Here is a 6453-nt window from a genome sequence, read left to right on the forward strand (position 1 = left end):
GCGATCCTCCTGCCTCAGCCTCCCCAGTAGCTGGGACTACAGGCAGGCACCACCACACCTAGCTATTTTTTCTATTTTCAGTAGAGACGGGGTCTGGCTTTTGCTCAGGCTGGTCTCAGACTCCTGAGCTCAAGCCATCCTCCCTCCTCGGCCTCCCAGACTTAGACTTGGATTTCCTTTATTTTGCCTATAACTACTCTGATTCCTCATGCTCCCCTCCTGGCTGGGAAGGGTGGCGGAAACTTTAGTGTAACCCTGTGACTTTAGTCCAGTGCGATATTGAAAATAGTGTTGTTAGGTGGTGGTGGGGGGGCGTGTCTCAGATGTTGCCTCCCCCTCCCTCTGGTTCTGCCCAACAGAGCGTCTTAGTGTAGAAGGGAGGGCGGTGGCCTTATCCAGGGCTGACATTGAAAATATTTAACAGCTGATTGGGCACAGGCCAGACCAAGCGGAGTGGCTGCTGACCGCCAACGCTGGCGCAGCCCCTCTGATACAGACTGTGACTGCCAGCGCGGCAAGGTGACCTGGCGGTGGCGGAGTGAAGGGGAAAGGCCGTTTGTACTGGAGCAGCGGCCCCTGGCACCTCTGGGCTCCGCAGCATTCCTTATCAGGGCTGCTGCCGGCCCTGCTGGCATTTGCGGGTGGAGCTGGCGACTGCTGCGGGCTGGTCTCTGACTTGGCCGGGCACAGACGCTCTCCCTGGCGCTGTGGCCCATCTCAGGCTCTGCCACGCTCGTGCAGGGCCCCCAGCCTCGCTGTCTGGGGGCTGCAGGTCGCCTGCCCTTGCGTGGTAGGCGCCGTGACAGTGCGTGTGACGCTCGACTCAGCTGCTGCCTCCGTCCTTCTGGAGCGCATACGGGGACTGAGAATGGCCCAGAAAGCCAAACCTCTGCCCCCGCACACTCCTACCCCTATGCTCACCCCCTGCTAATTCGTGCTGTGCTGCAGAATTCATCTCACCTGGCTGCTGTCCGCACCCGGCAATGACTGTGTGTCAGGTAATTCCCTCCAGGAATCCAAATGCGAGTCAGAGCAAAACCTCCCTGCCCTGGCCTGCACCCTTACCCGGCCCTGCTGTCTCCACAGAACCTCCCAACCAGCTGACACCACTCTCCCTCTCCTGACCACAAACCACCCGGCTGCAGGATGTGAGCGTTTCACTTCCTCTCCCTGGCGTGGTTTTCTTTGCACACATTGCGATGATCCGAGAGCTTTTCAAAAATACTGTTGCCCGTGTCCCGCCTTCTCATGCCCCCTCCCCAGTCTGATTTAACTGCTCTGAGGGGGACCCAGGTGTTGGTGGTTTTCCAACCAAGCACCCTAAGTGTCTGCCCTGGGCAGCCGGGGTTGAGAGCCACTGTTCTAGGCCAGCTGCTTATTAGAATCAAACTTCACTGCTTATTAGAATCATCTGGAGCTTTAACACTCCAGATGCCCAGGCTGCACCCCAGCCAATGAAGTCAAAATCTCCAGGGCGGGCATTGGTATTTTTTAAGGCTCCCCGGGTTATTCCAACGGCAGCCACGTGTGAGAACCAGGGTTCTTCTAGGCTAGCTCTTCTCAAACTGTAATGTCCACACAGCCAGCTGGGGACCTTGTTAAGCTGCGGATTCTGATTCCGAAGGTTTGGGGTGGGGCCTCAGAGTCTGCATTTCTCTAACAAGCTCCCAGGCAATGACAGAGGTGCTGGTGTTCAGACCACATCATTCTTCCCAGGGCTGCATTTGCCCCCTCACCCCTTGAACTGCCGGGATTCAAGGAGAGAGAAACTAGCGCATGGCTAAGTGGAAGCATTGCAAAAATACTGTAGCTACTGCCCATGGCAACAGACAGCGTCCTGGGAGACGCTAGGTTTACGTTCCCAAAGTCAGCTACAGCCCTTCATTCTTCCTGTTAGGGAAGGCTGAACCACGCGATGTTCCAAGCTCCCTTGCAGCAGGGACGCCCATGGGAGACGTTTCCGCAGAACGGGATCATAGCCAGCAGTCCCTGCCGAAGCCTTTGCTCCTCTACTGAAAAGCCCAAGTGTCAGCAGAAGGAAAATTGTTTGCCTCCTCCTGCTGAGACCTGGAAGTGACAGCACCTGTCCGTGACTCTGAGGACACAGGCGTGAGGATGAAGGCCCAAAGAGCCAGGATTGCCAGATAAAACATGAGAATTTCACATCAACGACTAATAGTGTTTTAGTGTAAGTGTTGTGGTCGCCCTCCATGTTATGGTCACTCCCAGAAATGGATAACCCCACCCCAAACTCGGTTCAGATGTTGAGACTGTTGATGCCACATGCAACCAGAGGCTGCGACTCAAATCATGAGGCTCTCCGGGGAGCGCAGGGCAGGCTCCCACGCAAGTCTAAAACTCACCAGAGAGGGCAGGGCGGGCAGACTGCTTGGGGCGGTTCGAAGAGGCTTGCATGCTTTGAACTTCCAGCTGGCACTGGAGGAGGGAGCGCCCCAGCTTTCTTGGTGTCTTGCCCAGGTGTGGGACAAAAGGGAGAGAGGAGTGTTGAGCTTGAAAGCTCCCGGCACGTCAGAGATGGAGTCAGACTCCATTACCGCAGCTATGTTACAGAGACGGCACGGGACATGCTTACACTAAAATCGATTCGTTGTTTATCTGAAAGTCAAATTTAACTGGGCGTCCTATGTTTTTATTTGCTAAATCTGGCAACCCTATCCACAAGGGATTATATAGAAAGATAGAAAGAGCCTGGGCCCTCCTAGCGTTGTTGAGCCACTGCACGGGTTCTGAACTGCCCACTTCCAGACTTGTTATACGGGATCCATAAATTCCTGTTTCTTTAAGCCATCATCAGTCAGATGTTCAATTACTTAGAGCCAAGTCCATCCCTAAATGACATAGCTCTGCTGACTCCTATGGTGGCAGCTATTGTTCACTATACCCCTACTTAAAAATCTTACCAAATGCTTAATTAATGGTGCTAGTCTCGATGGCTATTGCCAATGCCAACGACAGCAGCATCCAAATCCGGCTTTGCTGCTTCCTAAGTTCTTCAGCAACTCATGCCTCCTCTTCTATAAAATGGGGATGATAACCCCTGTCTCACAGAGGTGTTAGAATTTAATAAGATTGCCTATATGAAATATATACAGTGTCATAGTACTCAATAAGTCGTAGCTAATATTTACTTATTTATTCAAATTAGTCAAATTGCTCGTAGTAAAATTGTATGGACTGAATATTTGTGTCCTCTTCCTACCAAATTGATATGTTGAAGCCCTAACACTCAATGTGATGATATTTGAGATGGGGCCTTTGGGAGGTGATTAGGGTTATATAAGGTCCTGAGGGTGGAGTCCTCATGACGGGATTAGTGTCCTCTAAGAAAAGATACCAGAAAGCGTGCTACTCCCTGTCTCGCTCTCTCTCCCCCATGTGAGAGCAAGGAGGTGGCCATCTGCAAGCCAGGAAGGGAGCCCTCACCAGAACCTGATCTTGCCGACACCCCGATGTTGCACTTCCAGCCTCCAGTACTGTGAGAAATAAATTTCTATTGTTTAAGCCACCCAGCCTATGGCACTGTGTTATGGCAGCTCATGCTAATATAAAAATATCCTATTTCAATTGTCATGCAAACATTGCAGGTGTATTAACAATGACATTGTAAAATTACCTACGGTTTTCAAGAAAGTGTAGCGATGATGGTTGTTGGGGGAAAGAGGGAGTAGATTATATACCTTATTTCAGAGATCGTTGAACTCTAAGAAATTGAGAACAACCACAACCACAGAATGTCTATACTATAGTTCAGCACTTTTTTTTTTTTAACAGCTCTGAAATTGGGATGTGACCTATCATAGGTGATTTCTTAGATTAGATCTGTGGTTTTCAACCCTAGCTGCGTATTCAAATCATCTGGGGAGATCTTAACAAATATTGCTGCCCTGACCCCACCTCAGGTGTTCTAGTTAATCGGTCTGGGTGAATTACGAGGCGTGGTAGTTTTTTAAAACCCTCTGCAGGTGAAGGGAACGTGCGGCCAGAGCCAGAAATCATTGCACTAGAAAGATACTTTACGGACGTATAGATACGTTTATTCTGGGTGGAGGCTTCTTGTGAGGTTTATTAGAAAGTGGAACACAGGGAGACAGATACTCCATCAATGCTTGATGACAAAGAGCGTTTCAACAGGCCATCCCTAGTTAACTTGTCACGTGCACTAGCTAGGCTCCCTGCTAGTTTGCTGACACACAGGGTTAAAAGCGGTTGTGTCAGCCACCCGGGTAACTATGGAGTCCAGGCTAAGGAGAGCAGAGGGAATACAGTGCTGTGGTACACAGGGCCAGGGGCCCAGCGGGGAGCTTGCAACTTCTCCTCACTTGAATTCAGCAATACCGGGTCTCTGGAGCAAAATATTGAAGGTGCTGACAAACCGGTAGAATCCCACATTGTATATCTCTCCAGGGGGCCACGCTGCACGCAGCATTCCATGCAACCTCAGGAAAGAGCCAGAGCTTCAAATATTTTACAAGGGGATTTGTTATCGTGTGGAGTCCGCTGGTTGAGGACAGAAACGAAAGTCAGGTGAGTTTAATTCTGCCTGAAATCAGCCTTATTTTCTTATCTGGTAACAAAATTGAATACGTTTCTGTTTAGCTACATATTTTGCATCCCACCCTTTATGTTCTCATTCATGATTATGAAGTTGTCACCTTTCGAGGCACTAGACACGCAGACGTGTTCGATGGAAGTGGTTACCCTTCACTCTGTTGGACTGTGAGTTGTTCAGACACTGTGAGAGTAGATTGTGTGTTCACACTGTGGGTACCTGCTTCCCCCAGCCCCCGCCACTCCACACTGCACAGCAAAACAAATATTAATAGTATAGCACTTGATCTCGTTTGACCAGTTCCTCTGCACTTTTTATTTTTCCTTTTAGCTGCAGGCTAATCTTCAATCAGCAGGTGCCTCTCCGTAAGAAGTGGGCAGGCCTGTTGTGTGTAGCCTGAATTGCATTGAGTTCCTTAAGTCTGTCTGGTTCCAAACCAGTTTGGTTCCCACAGTGAGGCGTCATTATCAATCCAGCAGCCTCTCTCTGCTGAGTGTCTGCTTCAGTATTTGCTGAAAAGACCAAATCGCTGTGTTACCTAAATTTATATCCTGTGATCCTAAAAGCACATTCTCAAAACCGGCAGAATGCCTTGCCTTTTCCTGTGCATGCAAGACTACTCAGAAGGAATTAGGTTGAAGTAAGGTACCAACAGTAAATAAAGCCACATTGCATTCTACCCACAGGAATTTATTTTCTGTGTCTTCCCAGCCTTGCCCATTCTAACCCAGCTTTATAGTTCCATGGGTTAAGGAGAAGGGAGGCCTCTTTTACTGAAGTACAATTTTATTTAAAACTCTTTTGGTGATACGATGCAATCAATATTAGTAGTGACAAAAAAGGCAAACACTAACAGTGACAGAGAGGCCTTCTGAGTGGGAGAGGCTGTTTTGCGCATTCCTGGTCTACCAAACAATCTGTTTTGTTGGGTTGAAGCTATGGGACGTCCTTGAATTTATTTTCTGGGTGTTTAACTCAGGGAATAGCCACATATCATTACCCAGGATCCATTCTAGGGGTGATCTAGAGGCTTTCTCCATAGAGACCAAGGAGTGTCAGCTGAATTAGCATCACTGCTTGGACCCTGTACCTGGTTTCTGTGGTGGGTGGGCACTATAGGAGGCATTCGCAAAGCAGTCCACAAGCTCTGCAGCCGGGATGGGTTCCCTGGTGTTTACCAACAGTCGGGAGTTACCGCCTGGATCCCAGAAGCCAGAACGTGCCAGGGAATTCTGGGAAGAAGGTGATCAGAGTACACGTCCCTTGTCTCCAAAACCAACCTTGCCTAAGTGCTTCCCCCCAGATGGCCGAGGAGCTGCTGGGCCTCCACGTGGCTGGGTGTGAAGGAGACCTCACTGTGCTCTATCTAGCGTCCCCGGGGAGAACACTGGTGTGAGACCCGTCTCCTGAAGGCTGACCAAGACCCTGTGGCTGGGGGGAATGTTCTGGAGCAGACGATAACGCGGCAGCTCCTGGGAAGAGCTTGGCCTGCAGAGATTTGGGGACACGCCCTTCCCGCCCCCGCCACGCCCACAGCAGTTCTCCATATAAAAACTAAACTGCCTTCTAAGTCAGAGTTTCCTCCCATCCTCCTAAACTAATGGCATTTATAGAGGTTCAGTTTTCCTTAAGAAAAAAGGTTTTTCATGATTCGTAACTAAAGGGAGAAAAAAAGAGTGGTTCAGGTAGCCTGTGCTCTCAAAATTTTTGTGTTTTTGCAACCAATCAAAGCTTCTAATGGGAAAATGTTGCTCATTTGTTCAGGTAAAATTTTAAGAATCTTTGTAACCTAAGCTTACCTCTTAGAGGTTTCTTTTAAGCCACAGCAGTGTGCGGAAATGTTAGGTACACACATGCACGGCTTGCTGAGGAAAACTGTAGTT

This window comes from Eulemur rufifrons, chromosome 24 (assembly GCF_041146395.1).
Source record: "Eulemur rufifrons isolate Redbay chromosome 24, OSU_ERuf_1, whole genome shotgun sequence".
Taxonomy (NCBI): domain Eukaryota; kingdom Metazoa; phylum Chordata; class Mammalia; order Primates; family Lemuridae; genus Eulemur; species Eulemur rufifrons.